This window comes from Melanerpes formicivorus, unplaced genomic scaffold (assembly GCF_026170545.1).
Source record: "Melanerpes formicivorus ecotype bairdi unplaced genomic scaffold, bMelFor1.0.p_v2 SCAF_19, whole genome shotgun sequence".
NCBI lineage: Eukaryota > Metazoa > Chordata > Aves > Piciformes > Picidae > Melanerpes > Melanerpes formicivorus.
The window spans coordinates 2,902,827-2,918,309 of NW_027142371.1; positions in this window are offsets into that span (position 1 = coordinate 2,902,827).

The window sequence follows — 15,483 nt, forward strand, 5'->3', positions numbered from 1 at the left end:
AAGGGATCTGGAATCATTTGTCCAGGAATGATAGATCGAAGAGAGGTCAATAAATAGACAGCAAAATGATTGACTGGGGCAGTGCAGGGCTGAGTCAATGCCCACTGTAACTTCAGCAGTTTCAGTCAAATTGGAACAAACTTGGGCACAGAAATAATGTAAAAAATGCAGATCCAAAACACGTTCTGAGCTTAAAACATTTTAATTAGAATGCTTTTAAGTTGCAGTAATGATGTTTGCATCTCTAGAAACCAAAATTATCTTCAATCTTCATTAATATCTTTCTCCTCTGTTTTTCAAGGGAAAACTCTGCAGAACAGCCAAAGTCAGTGCTGGGAGTGTTTAAGAAGTTTCTCCCTTTAAGTTCTAAATATATTCCCCTAATGTTTTACTAATATTGTCCAGGTATTACTTCATTTTTTTCAGCTGCCACTTCATTTTTCTTGATCCCAAATTGTTCTTTCACCAACGCCTCTTCAAAGCCTCCTGTGCATTCTGAAATTCCACTTGCCATGAGGAGAAAAAGGAACAGTTGGATATAGGAAAAAGTAAAAAAGGTCCCTGGCCAAGTTGGTATTGCAGCATTCACTTCACTGCATTTGATGAAGTGAAGGAAAAGATCCAAACCACATTTGACATTCATAGGGAGGTTTTGAAATCGGTGGCAGAAGCTTTGGATCATTAACTGAAGCATTGCACAGGAGGCATTTCAGATTCAGTTGTTTGGGGTTATTTTCCCCCCTGTTGTTTGTTTGTTTATCAAATTGCAGAGCTTGTATCCTCTGTGTAGTTTTTATTCTCCCTTAACCAACTCCAGCTTAAATGTCTGTACTGAAAGATTTTTCTCTGACAGCTCTTTGCTTTTCTGTCTGTTTTGTGTCCCGATAGTTCCTGTTTCAAACCTAAGGCAATTTATCTGCTGCCACAGAGACCAGTCTTGCACTGATTTTTATTTCCAGATTCAGGAGATGGAGTCACAGGATTTAGTGTTGCTGCACTCTGATGTACAGATGGATTGCACATCACTTTTGTATCTAATTTGTATACTCTCTCCTTACTAAATTAGTATAGAATCATAGTTGGGGTTGGAAGGGACCTCAAGGATCATCCAGTTCCAACTCCCCTGCTATGGGCAGGGACACCTCACACTAGAGCAGGTTGTTCAGAGACACATCCAGCCTGGCCTTAAAAAACTCCAGGGATGGGGCTTCTACCACCACCCTGGGCAACCTGTGCCAGTGTCTCAGTACCCTCATGGTGAAGAATGACTTTCTACCATCCAATCTGAATCTAGCCATTTCTATTTTTGCTCTATTCCCCCTAGTTCTATCACTACCTGACACCCTAAGAAGTCCCTCAACAGCTTTCTTGTAGCCCTCTTAAGATACAGAAAGGCCACAATAAGGCCTCCTCAGAGCCTTTTCTTCTCCAGACTGAATAGTCCCAATTCTGAGCAACATCTGGGCCACTGCAGAAGCCTGCTGGAAATGTGCAAGTGGCTGCATGTAAGTGTTCTCATTTTTTACACAAACTTGAGCCCATATTTTGAAAGTGTTTTCCACCAAGAAGGTTCTTAAAGGGGTGGAGGTTTAATAGCTCAAGTGCTGACCGGTGCACCTCTAACACTGCTGTAAGAGATGAACAAGGTTTGTAGCATTGGTTTAGGAGATGCAAAAAAATCACCAGGAAATGTGGACAATCCTGCATCAGCGCATTCATTATCAGCTGAGTGTTGCTCTCAGTTCCCTAAGTGATGTTGTGGGCTGGTGATTTGTCTCTTCATAAGCCAAAACCTGAAAGCTAGGCATCAGCTTCCTAAATCTCCATCCATCATGACGCAGGGAAGTTGCTTGTGTCCTGCCATGGTGCTAACCCACTACATGATCCTGGCAAGCCCTTTTTATTTCCCTCCTTTTGCCCTCAGTTTCCTCATCCAGAAAATAATTAGGGCTCCATCTCTGCTATGCAAAGTGATCAAGGCTTAAAAATGAGGAAAGATTCAAAGTTGTTAATGAACCTTCATTGGAGCAGTAACACACCTTTACTCCTATAGGAATAGTGCAGTGTCATTTGAAACATCATTTAAAATGGCATTCTAATGGCTTAAGCTCTTTCAGAGATATTTATCATAGTTTTGCGTCCTGTAAGCAGTTGGAACAGCAGTAGATAGATAACTCCACTTGTGTGCAGGGTCCAACAGTATATAAGGCACTACATTATCCTTTTAATTAGTACAATTGTAGCTCACATTTAATATTATTTTTTGGACAGGAAATAATAGTGGGAGCCAAGAGGAAAATTTTCTCTGATTGCACTCCTCCATTACCCCCAAAGATTGCTTGCTGTAGTATTAATAGCATGAGTGGGAAAGGTCCCCAAAGCAGTTTGCCACCTCACTCAATACAAGACTGCAGCAGTCACTGCTAGAGTAAAACACTTGTTATTAGCCATGCTGTGGGAAGAGCTGCTGTTAGCTAGGTGGACAGTTAAGCTTGGTCATGCACAAGTGTCTGGACCTCGGAGACTGCCCTTGGCCAGCTCTATTCACTGATCCTTTGTTGGAGGAGAATGGAGATGGAATACCAGAATAAATCTGCCATAGATGGTGGCACAGTGGTGGCATGGCTGCCAAGAAGGTAAGGAACCAGCTGCAGGGTTACCAAGGAGAAAATATGCCTAAGTGATAAGGGATTAGTGAAGAGTTTTGTTGGCTGTTTAATTTTTGAGCACTGGGCTGTTCCTCACTAGTCTTAGGGAGGAAAACAAAGTTGCCCTGTAATTACTTCCCCATCACCAGGAACTATAAATACAGAAAACAGTACATCAATGCTCATCAGCAAGGACAAGACCTTTGTGTCAATGTTCATTTGCTGAACAAATGTGCTGCAGTGTCCTCTCTGGAGCTGTGACAGTCCCCATTGTGCTCCTGCAGGAAGGGCTGTTGCCTGAGGTGGCTGGGCAGCCTGAATGGGAAACCTGGGCTAGTGTAAATAGAATCAACCCATTCCTTCCTCCTTGCCAGTCACACTCTTCCAGAAAACAGAAATACTGCCTGAGCATCATCACCAGGCTGTAAGGCTGATCACCTGGTGCTTTTCATGGTGCTCCTTTTTTCCCTGTGAGGCAGCAGAAAGACAAGCCTCATCACCTCCGCAGATGTGTACCACAGCTCTGCTTTCTGTGGAAGAACCAGGCAGGCACAGCAGTCAAAAAGGACCAATCCCACCCAAGCTCCACTGCATCTGCAGGCATTGATCAAACCAGCAGTACTGTGCACCAAGCTGGGCTCTGACCCCACAGCACCCTGGCAATGTGTGTGCTGCATTTTGGTGGAGCTGGCTCTTGAAGGAGTGGTGTACTCCTCAAGAAATGCCACACGACTTGGAGCAGGAACATGCAGCTTGCAGACCATATCTCTGTGGGCAGATCAGAAGACACCTATTTTACTTTCCTGCTAAGTTGCTTTAACCCAGGTTGCTGTGGCTGAGCAAAGCTCTTGCATTTATTAACATTAAGTAAGAGGCAACAAGCTCTTGGCCTCACCGTGAAGAGCTTTCCTTTCCTGGGCTGTAAATCTGCAGTAACTCTCTCTTACAGTTTTATTGAGGGTTATCAAGTGTTTATTCAGAAGGCATTTCCGTGCATTCAATGTGCTTCTAATTGGGCAGTGAGTGGTAACGTTCTCTCTGGACAGACTATTACTGCTGCAGTAAAATTTGCTCTCTTCAGTCAATTGACTGTCCACAGTGCTAATTTGCTGGGTGGGGAGAGGAAGCAGGGCTGTACTAGGATGCAGTTTGTACTTAAATGAGGTCTGAACTATGTCACTTCCAGAACCAGCTTCCCCAGAGCACCTGGAATGTACCTTGTGCTGTCTCAAAGCTCTGTAAGACAAGAAACCTGTGCAGAGAGAAATCTTCTCCTCTCAAGAGCACTTAGGTTGCATTTGCACAATGTGCAAGCAGCCAGGCTGGTGCTCTTCTTGCATGGCATGGCCCAGACATCTAGTCCTCAAATAACAAGTGCTACAGAAGCAACCACTGCTGAACATGGCTCCTGCTGCTTCCTGGCTCCATGAATCCTAGAATCAGTCAGGGTTGGAAGGGACCACAAGGATCATCCAGTTCCACCCCCCCTGCCATGGGCAGGGGCACCTCACACTAGATCAGGCTGGCCAGAGACTCATCCAGCCTGTTCTTAACACCTCCAGGAATGGGACCTCAACCACCTCCCTGGACAACCCATTCCAGGGCTTCACCACTCTCATGGGGAAGAACTTCCTCCGCACGTCCAGCCTGAATCTCCCCACCTCCAGCTTCATTCCATTCCCCCTGGTCCTATCACTACCTGAGATCCTGAGAAGTCCCTCCCTAGCCTTCTTGGAGGCCCCCTTCAGATACTGGAAGGCCACAAGAAGGTCACCTCAGAGCCTTCTTTTCTCCAGACTGAACAGCCCCAACTCCTTCAGTCTGTCCTCATAGCAGAGCAGCTCCAGCCCTCTGCTCATCCTCATGGCCCTTCTCTGGACACCTTCCAGCACCTCCATATTGCTCTTGTGATAGGGGCTCCAGAACTGGATGCAGTACTCCAGGTGGGGTCTCAGCAGAGCTGAGTAGAGGGGGAGAATCACCTCCCTTGACCTTCTGGCTACACTTCTCTTGATGCAGCCCAGGACTGGATTGGCTTTCTGGGCTGCAAGTGCACATTGAGAGCTCATGCTGAGCTTCTTGTCTACCATGAAGCATGAGTGTGCTCCATTACTGTGGTGCAAGGAGGGTTTAACAACAGGCTTCATAATCTGGACTCAAAACATCAAATATTCACTAACAGGGTGGCTGAGAATGAAATGCCTTGCTAGGGATATACAGAAACCTGGAGTGGGCACTGGGAGGAAGTGTGGACAGCCAGCATCTGGTTGGAGGTTGGCTTGGTTTATTTGGGGAAAATGTGTTTTCTATTCAGTCTGTCACTTCTTTAGCTCCTGGGTTTTGGCATCAAGGAGTCAAAAATGATGTGGTGGGATAAGGAGGATTGAAAAGGAGTCACCCAAACTTGGCATCTAACACCAGGTTATTTCTGACATCGTAAAAGCAGGCTCATATTTGAGGGAGGTGTGACCTGCATGTCACTGTGCCCCCATTCATGTCTGCTGGTCTTGACTCTCCTGCCATCAAAGCATTCCTCCTGCACAGGATGAGCTCCTGCTCCTTCCTCAGAGGGAGGCAGAGGAGGGGGAGGGGTGGTTCAGCCGTACTGATCCAGTGTGCACCTGGACAGCTGGTACTGCTTGCAGTGCTTTCATTTTAAAGCTATCCATCATGCTTGGGGGATCACATCCAGGCACTGAATTGCAGAACTGGCACCTTGGGAAGTGTTCAGCTGTGACAACTGGCTTGGCAGGAGAGCTTTGCCACATGAATAAACCTGCTTTGACTTTCTGATTTTTAAAAGGCAAGGTAAACGCAAAAGGCTGACTCAACTTGCAGGCAGTTTCAGTGGCTATATGGCTCTCTTGTGTCCTGCTGTGGGATGGAGACAAGCAGGTCTGACCCAGGAGAAGACATCTGGTACAGATGAGAATGGGCTGATTGTTACCTCTGTAAAATGCTATGGCTTTAGAGTTGGTCTCCAGTGTCATGTTGAACTTCAGTCTCTCAGCAATGTGTATATCTCCATGGCAGAAGGGATCTGGGAAAAGTGGGGCCAGCTCTTAGATGAGAGCTGCACACTTCAGAGTTGAGGTTTTGTTTCTGATGGGATGCTACAGTGCTCTCAGATGAGAAGTTGGGCTGGTGTGATACACAACGGGCCTAAGTTATCTGAATGTTGTGATTTGGTACCTGCTCTGCTGTTCAGGTGTGGACATCTTTTTGAGGTACCAGCTAACATTGACTTGCTGGAACATGTCCAGAGAAGGGCAACAAAGCTTGTGAGGGGTTTGGAGCACAGCCCTATGAGGAGAGGTTGAGGGAGCTGGGGTTGCTTAGCCTGGAGAAGAGGAGGCTCAGGGGAGACCTTCTTGCTGTCTACAACTACCTGAAGGGAGGTTGCAGCCAGATGGGGGTTGGTCTCTTTTCCCAGGTGGCCAGCACAAGAACAAGAGGACATAGTCTCAAGCTGTGCCAGGGGAGGTTTAGGCTGGATGTTAGGAAGAACTTCACAGAAAGAGAGATTAGCCACTGGAATGTGCTGCCCAGGGAGGTGGTGGAGTCACAGTCACTGGAATTGTTTAGGAAGAGACTGGATGGATCACTTGGTGCCATAGTTTAGTTGATTAGATAGTGGTGGATGATAGGTTGGACTCGATGATCTCAAAGGTCTTTTCCAACCTAGATTCTATTCTATTCTATTCTATTCTATTCTATTCTATTCTATTCTATTCTACTCTACTCTACTCTACTCTACTCTACTCTACTCTACTCTACTCTACTCTATTCTACTCTACTCTACTCTACTCTACTCTACTCTATTCTATTCTATTCCATGCCATGCCATGCCATTCCATGCCATTCCATTCTCAACCTGATGATCTGCTGATGAATTTTCCTTGGTTTCATTCCTGGTACTTTAGGTTGCATTGGTTTAGTAACCTACAGGAGGAGTGGATTGCCTAGATTCAATGGGAGGCTTAATTAGTGTGCTTTGAGATCTTCAACGAAAGGTGAAATAGATGCAGAAAGTTATCTTCCTTCCTCCTCTGAGGCTCTGTTTCAGTAATGGATGAAGTGACCCCTAAAATATAATATTAATTCTGCAAAGCACTTGGCAGTTCTTCTGAACCAAAGGTGCTATGCAAACATATTCTCACTTTCCTTTCCCAGTCCCTTTGAGCCAGCCAGTCCACCATTAGTGGTGATTCTCATTTAATCAGAATTCAGCCTTCAAATTTTCTCCAAGTCCATAGATAAATAAAGCAGCAGCCATAGTTGATCATTTATTTATAAATCTATTTATAATCTATGTTTTGCATATTAATCAAAACCACTCCATGTGGCAATTCCTGATTAAGAACCACTTTTTTTTTCCCTCTCTTGCCTCTCTTGCCCCTAGACAATATGCAAAGAATTAGATTAGAAATCGTTTTTATAAATAAATGATGATAAAATCTTTCTTTATTTATATACTCAGATGATGGTACCACTCTTCCAGACATTGGCTTTCCCCCTCCTTCTCATATTTCCAGCTCCCTGCCATGTTTCTACAGAGAATCCCCATAGTTGGAAAAGATCTCTAATATCAACCAACCCTGCCAGGGTCACTCAAAGTGGCCATTTAAATAGGAAGTCCTTGATTTATAGGTGGAAAAATGCTGCTTCCTAACTCAGGTAAGGCAGCTTGACCCAAGGTGTGATTGTCAGGAGTTGAGGAATTTGAGGTACTTGTCATGCAAACTTGTCATGCAAACCTGTCATGCAAACCCTGGAATGGGTTGTCCAGGGAGGTGGTCAAGGCCCCGTCCCTGGAGGTGTTTAAGACCAGGCTGGATGAGGCTCTGGGCAGCCTGATCTAGTGTGGGGTGTCCTTGCCCATGGCAGGGGGGTTGGAACTAGATGATCCTTGTGGTCCCTTCCAACCCTGAATGATACTATGATACAAAAAACTACAGGAATGGAAGTGTATACATTCAAAAAATTCATTGCTAAGTTTGGGACTGGAAAGTGTGACCCTGATGGGCAGTGAGAAGACAATAAAGAGAAGGGCTAGAAGAAGGGAACAGGGAAAAGCAGTTCTGAAAAAGCAGGGGTGCTCTGAACCTGCATCTCTAGAAAAAGATGTCATGCAAATTGGTTCTGTGGAGGTTGGCTGCATGAAGAGGGTAGCTGCAGAAAGCAGGTAGCTAAGGAAGGTCTTGATGATAGGCAGTCCTGCAACTAGTCAGCAGCCCCCATGTCACAGGGGTGAAATGTTGGGCAATACTGAGAAACACTAATGGATGCAGTGCCTTTAGATTCAGTGGTGGAAGGGCTCTGCTTTTGTTGAGTTGACTTATTGTGAAGCTTTCCTTCCTGATCCACTGTGTCACCCACCCTCTGTGTACAAGTGTAACAGGGGTCCATGGGGCTGCATTTTGTATCCCCATTGCCCAGGCACAATGCCTCTTGTCCAAGATGCAACCCCAGCACCTGTGGAGTCCTCTTCTCCTGGACTTCCCCAAAGCAGGCTGCCAAAGAGTGTAAATCAAGCTGCCTGGATCTTGCCAGTGTGCCCAGCTTCCCGGTCCCTGTGCTACTGCCATTTTGTGAGGATGTGGCCCCTGGCATTGACATACCAGGCACAGGCCAGGCTGGATCCAGTGGGGAATCTGATGAAGCCAGTGTGGGGCTGCCCAGTGACAGGGCTGCTTGGATGGGAGGTCTTTGGAAGCTGACTTGCACCCTTCAGGAACAGGTTTCCATTGAGGATCAGTGTCTAGGTATAGTTTTTATGGCTAGCTAAACACAGCATTGATATCACAGAATCAGAGAGAACACTGTCAGTTTCAGAAGACCTCTGAAGATCTAGAGATTAAACCTCTAGTTCAACACCCCACCCCACCCTGCTAGAGCAGGATCACCTAGAGGAAATCACACAGGACCATATCCAGGTGGGTTTTGGATGCATCCAGAGACTCCACCACGAGTGCAGCCTGGTTCCAATGCTCTGCCACCCTCAAAGTGAAGATCTTGTAGTTCACTGTATCAGCAAAAATAGTCACCATCAGGAAATGTGTTCCCAGCAGCTCTTGTGCATGATGTGTTAATGCATGTGTAGAAAAACCAAACTGGAGTATGTTGTTGTGGAATATAATTACACACTGACAGTATCATGTGCTGCAGATCTGAATTGGTCATGGTGGGACTACTCAAGTGTTTAAATGGTTTTGATTTAATCTAGGGGGTTTGGTTATATACAGACATGTAGCTATGTTTATCTCTATGCTACCTGTTGTGCATGTGGTTTAGATCATTATGGAGTACAAATGTGGGGCTGCACCCAGCTGGCAAGAAGGGAGAGAAGCTACCAGATAGCATCAGGTCCTGGAGCCGTGGGTATTTTTGTCTCAAGTCATGTTTCTAGCCCTTAGGGACTGAACGGAAAAGGTTTGAAATAAAACCTAAATACATTCTAAGGACAGGAAGAAAATGAAACAAAGGGGAAAAAAGTCCCCTAATTTCTTAGGTCACTCTGAAGGAGATCAGGAACTAGGGTATGATGAGGGCTGGGAGACTTGGCTTCACTTCCCATTCTTGCCACATACCTTCTGTGTGACTTTGAACAAGACAATTTCCTTTGTCTCTGCAAAATGGGAATAATAACAACTTCCTGTGTAGCAGCCATGTAAAAAAAAACTAAATACTGCAGTGGAAACTGTAGTGATTGAAGAGAAAGTTTTGGATGCAAATAGATGATTCTGAAGGTTCTCACCATCCACCTGAGATGTTTTAAAACAGCAGTGAAATGCAGCAGCTTCTGGGGTGGAAATGGTATGGCCTAGAATTAGGGCTACCACATACAGAGTAAATAGACTTTCCTGGAGAGTTTGTGTTACTGCAGCCTGCCTGGAGACACCAACTAAAACCAGTCAGAATTTAACAGATCTCTGACAGAGCAACAAATGTTTACTGAGGGCCACTCTTCAAACAATCTAGACTTCATATGGGTGAAATGCTGTAGTAGAGTGAGGCTGGGGAGCAAGTTTAGGCTTAGAATGTTCAGCGACTGCTGAACTTCAAGCAGGGTCTGATTTAGAAGAGCAGTGTGATATTGTAGTTCAGGCTTTCCATTCCATTGTTTCTCCCAGCTTGCAGTCTTACACTGTCCTATGTGTAGCACTGAAGCATTAGTCCCTGAGTACCTGGCGTTGTGTAAGGCTCAGAGGAGAGGGCCAGGAATGTGTGCCCTGCTGTGCTTTATCTTGCTTAATGAATACTCTTTCTTCAATAACTTTATTGCCCTCTGCATGTTCCAGGATCCTTAATTACTTTCCACTTGGCAGACAGGATCCTTTGCTTTTTTCTGTGTTAAGTATTACCAGATTCCCCAAACATCGCTGTCCGCAGGCAGAGTGTTGTAATAATTCAACCACAAACAAGCTATATGAAAGAGAAGACAAAAGGGACAAATTTTAAACTCAGCTCATCTTTCACCATCAGAAAGAATAAAATAAAAAGGAACTGGAGGCTCCACTGCATTTTTCTGTTCCCTTTAGGAGGACGTGAGACATCTCCACATGTGCCAACTGTGTACACAAGGCTTGTGGGCAGAGACAAAAGGCCAAACCTGGAGGCTAACACAAGACCTGATGCAAGATTAAACTGCTTGGTTATAATGGTGGCCTTTGGCAGTAAGATTTCAGTTGAATTACTAACTCTTTGTGAGGATGTGAGATTCTCCTCGCTCTGCTTCTGCTGTTATAAATGACTTGATGAACTCAGTTATCGCCTTGTATGTTCTAATTTCTTTCCATTCTGCAGCCGCACATCGAGACAATGGCTGTGATCTCAGTATCACCAACCAGTGCCTTTTTCTTTTCAGCAACATAAGACAAGGTGGCTCTTGGTTTTTGTTGGGCTTTTTCCTTCATTTCAATTCTACTTGCATGAAAACCTTGGTGTTTGGAGGGAAAAGAAAAAAAGAAGTAACTTTTCCCTCCTTTCTTAGTTGCCAGGACAAAGTGGAAAACACAGTATCACAGTATCACAGTATAACTTAGGTTGGAAAGGACCTCGAGGATCATCGAGTCCAACCTATCAACACAGACCCCATGACTAGACCATGGCACCAAGTGTCACGTCCAATCTCGCCTTGAACGCCTCCAGGGACGATGACTCAACCACCTCCCTGGGCAGCACATTCCAATGATGAATGACTCACTCGGTGAAGAACTTCCTCCTCACCTCGAGTCTAAACCTCCCCTGGTGCAGCTTGAGACTGTGTCCCCTTGTTCTGGTGCTGGTTGCCTGGGAGAAGAGGCCAACCCCTTCCTGGCTACAACCACCTTTCAGGTAGTTGTAGAGGGCAATGAGGTCACCCCTGAGCCTCCTCTTCTCCAGGCTAAACAATCCCAGCTCCCTCAGCCTCTCCTCATAGGGCTTGTGTTCAAGGCCTCTCCCCAGCCTTGTTGCCCTTCTCTGGACACGTTCAAGTGTTTCAATGTCCTTCTTAAACTGAGGGACCCAGAACTGGACACAGTGCTCAAGGTGTGGCCTAACCAAAGCAGAGTACAGGGGCAGAATGACCTCCCTGCTCCTGCTGGCCACACTATTCCTAATGCAGGCCAGGATGCCATTGGCCCTCCTAGCCACCTGGGCACACTGCTGGCTCATATTCAGGTGGCTGTCGATCAGTACCCCCCAGGTCCCTCTCTGTTTGGGAGCTCTCCAGCCACTCCGACCCCAGCCTGTAGCTCTGCATGGGATTGCCGTAGCCAAAGTGCAACACGATTCACTCTGTCCCAATAGGGTCAATCTGCAAAGGCAAATTCAAGCTGTGAAGCTTGAGTTTGAGCATTCACTTGTAGACTTTTCCTCCTGAATATTTGCAAACTCATACTGATTTCTCCTCTCCTATTGACCATCCAAAAAATAATTTTGTATTCTGCCTTCTGAAGCTCAAAATATAATAATAATGATGATGATGATAGTAATAATCACAAAGCAACTTTCTACTGGCTCTTCACAAAATGTGTTAGGTAAAGGCTAAGAGTTTAGAGATTTTACTCCAAGGTTTTCTCTATAAACTCAGTAGAAAACCCCAGAACAAGCTGTCCTTCAAAACTACTTTTATTACCTCAATTTTTACCAGGCTTACCATTTCTGATGCTGTTCTGGCACTTTAGACTATATAGCTAGTGATTTTACCCTCCCAAGAGAGGACAGTTTGACTTTACTATGTGTGTGATTGCTTCTAATGATTCTGACTTCAACAAAACTAAAACTGTTTTCTACAGCTAAGGACACATCTCCTTGTACATTGCACCTGGCTTTGACTAATTCAGTGATCCTGTCTGTATTTGAAGTGAAGTTCGTGGGCAGAAGGTTAAGGTCATGGAGACTAAACCAGTTTTGATACCTGCCAACTGACTGCCTTGTTAAAGCCTTTTCTATTTTCAGCTTCCATGGAGTAAGAGAGGTTTGGAATTGGTGTGTGAGAGTTAATCTAAAAAATCCTCTTTAAGTACTTCCTCAAGGATTTTAAGAAGTGTAAAAATGAAATAAGAATAAAAGAAACCCCAACCAACCAAAAATCTCTTAGCAGCTGCCTCAGAGATGCCATCTGAAGAGAGTGCAGAATAGGCACAGACATCAAAAGTGGTGAGAAACAGAAGGAAAGAGAACAAGATGTGCCCTCATGTGAGCAGGCAGCTATTTAGCTCTGGAGTCTTCCATTGAATTAGGATGTCATGATTGCAGGGGGACTTGCCTCTGAGGTGATGATGATTTATTGCTATGCTTCATTTGATAATTGGAAAATAGAGAAAACCAGGTGCAGGGCCAGGGAGGGAAGAAAATTCCTGTTCATCAGGACACCTCTGACCTTCACAGTGAAACAGAATAGGCCTCATCCTGTGCTGCCTTCTGCACAAGTCATGTGCTGGCTTCAAGCAGCTCTCCAGAGGCTGTGGAAACACGTGAAGAGGCAGCCTTTCTTCAGCTGCTTGGGGAGCCCAAGGCCCCTGACTCACTCTCTGGTGTCCTATAGAGACCTATCATCCATGGAGGCTGCTCTCCTGGCCTGCAGACCCAGTATAGGTCCTATAGTGTATCTGTATAGGGGAAAAAAAATGCTGGAAAAAGCTAAAGTCCTTTGGGAAGATCTTCTCTGAAATGCTACAGGGTTAGAAATCTGCCCTCAAATAAGGCACCCAACAGTCTGTGTGGTGCTGTGTGATTAGAACTTCAGTGGGAAGGCAGCAACTGTTTGCCTGCTGGAAGCCTCTGGGGGACAGAAGTGAAAAGGAATAGTTTTTAATTTGTATCAGCCTTGTAGCTAAGCCCACCACTGGGTGAATCCTTCAGTGATTCAGGCTTTGAGCAAAGATAAGATGTGCAAATGGTGAGTAAAATTTCAGCTGCTTGAGGTGCTCTCCAGCAGCTTTTGTCATGACATTGTGGTGCAGTGGCACAGGACTGAGCAGTGCAGAGGAGATTCCTCCAAATGATGGTTTTTGTGTGCACAGGGACACCTGGAAGATTGGTGCCTGGTAACACAGGAACAGGAGATAGAATAGAATAGAATTAACCAGGTTGGAAAAGACCTTAGAGATCATCAAGTCCAACTTATCACCCAACACCATCTAATCAACTAAACCATAGCACCAAATGCCTCATCCAGTCGCTTCCTAAACACCTCCAGGGATGGGGACACCACCACCTCCCTGGGCAGCACAATCTCTCTTTCTGTGAAGAACTTCTTCCTAACACCCAGCCTAAACCTCCCCTGGCACAGCTTGAGATACATGAGATGCCCTCAAGGAGTGAGTATCTCAGGGATCTGTGCAGAAGATAGGATCCAGTTCTTAGTGCTGTCATCTGAACCAAGTCCTGTACAAGGTAGATCAGGGTGGTCAGAAGAAGCCTATTTCAGATAGAAACGACATGCCTGATTTCTTATCTACCCATACTGCAACAGAGGTCTGAGAATACAGAAGAAAGTGATACATGCTTTGGGGAAAATCCTGACAACACTGAGGTTTTTCTATAGCATTAACCTTCCTCTGTTTCTGACAGAAACAAAAGTCAGGGAGGACCTGCTCTGCTGAGAACAAAGCCAGCTCGGACTGAATGCATGGCCCCTTGGCTGTGCTTCTACCCCAAGCGGAGGTGGTGCTGCAAGAGCCTCAGAGACCTTGACTTTTGCATTACTTTTAAGAGGCTGCCTGTTAGACAGAGAGACAAACTCAACAGAAAGCTATTACAGGTGTGGGATTTTTTAGGTTAAAGACCAGAGGTTCTTTCAAATCAGCCCAGCAAGCTGCCTGCTGCTCAATGCCAGCGACTCTTGATTACTTCAGCTAATTTAGGGGCTGGAAACATTGTTGACAACGTGATTTCTGCAACATGGGAAGCGTTACTTGGTGGTGCAATCTGTACCATATCTGTGTCAGGAGTTTCACTGCTGTCATTTGCAACAACTTTCACCACTCTCTCCTCATCTCCCAGAACTAATTACCTTGAACTGATGAAAGTGGCTTTTAAAAGTAAATGCTTTCAGTTACTTGCTTTTCAGGTTGTTTATGAAGTTGTTTTACCACGCTCGGTTGAGCTGTATGCTTACCTACACCGGAGAGAGGAACAGAGCTGGGGTAAGGCATTTTGGAGCCTGGCACCAAATGAGGGAAGGATCAAGTAGGAAGCAAAATGTGCAGCCCACATTGCCTCTGCATTGCTCTGTCGCACACAGCGCTCTGCTGTCTTTGCTTCTCTCTCCCATCTGCTCCCCATGACCTGCTGACAGCTGCATCCCCTCTGTTCTCTATTGCTCCTGGCTGGCCACAGCACTCCTTGCTGATCCCCCTGTGTGTTTATACTTATAAATACATTGGGTTGTTTAGTCCCTTCTTGGCAACAATGTCAGTCTGCATCTATGCTTGTCTTTCACATACAAATGGAGTCGTGTTGCAGAACATCTGAGTTCTTAAGGTAAAACTGGTAAGACTCATAGACTTACTGTAGCATCTCCTGGTACTACAACTTTGAGTCCTGTGGCTCAAAAGCCCTGATGCAGGATTGAGAACAGGGAGGATCCCAGTATTACTAGGGAGTGAGCAAAATCCTTGACTTTTAGAACATTCAACATGATGATCTGCAGCTTTTTTGGGGGGATGCTAGTATCTAATTTAAAAAACCAAAAAAGGTGTAGTAATTTTGCTAAGAGGCTTGTTAGCAAGCACAGAATCACAGAATCATAGAAACATTCAGGTTGGAAAAGGCCCTCAGGATCAGCAAGTCCCACCAATAACCCTACTCTACAACGTTCACCGCTAAGCCATATCCCCAAGCACCACATCCAAATCACCTTTAAACACATCCAGGGTTGGCAACTCAACCACCCCTCTGTATGGGATATGCTTCTTGCTGGGACAGTCATTAGGTTGAGCTACCAGGTTTGCTAACAAAAGGAAGTTCTGTAGCATATGGAGCGTTCTTGCCGCAGAACTTAGGATCATGGAATCAATAAGTTTGGAAGAGACCTCAAAGATCATCAAGTCCAACCTGTCACCCAAGACCTCATGGCTACTAAACCATGGCACCAAGTGCCACATCCAATCCCCTCTTGAATACCTCCAGGGATGGTGACTCCACCACCTCCCTGGGCAGCACATTCCAATGGCTAGCAACTCTCTCAGAGAAGAACTTTCTCCTTACCTCCTGCCTAAACTTTCCCTGGCACAGCTTGAGACTGTGTCCACTTGTTCTGGTGCTGGTTGCCTGGGAGAAGAGACCAAACCCCTCCTGGCTACAACCTCCCTTCAGGTAGTTGTAGAGAGCAATAAGGTCTCCC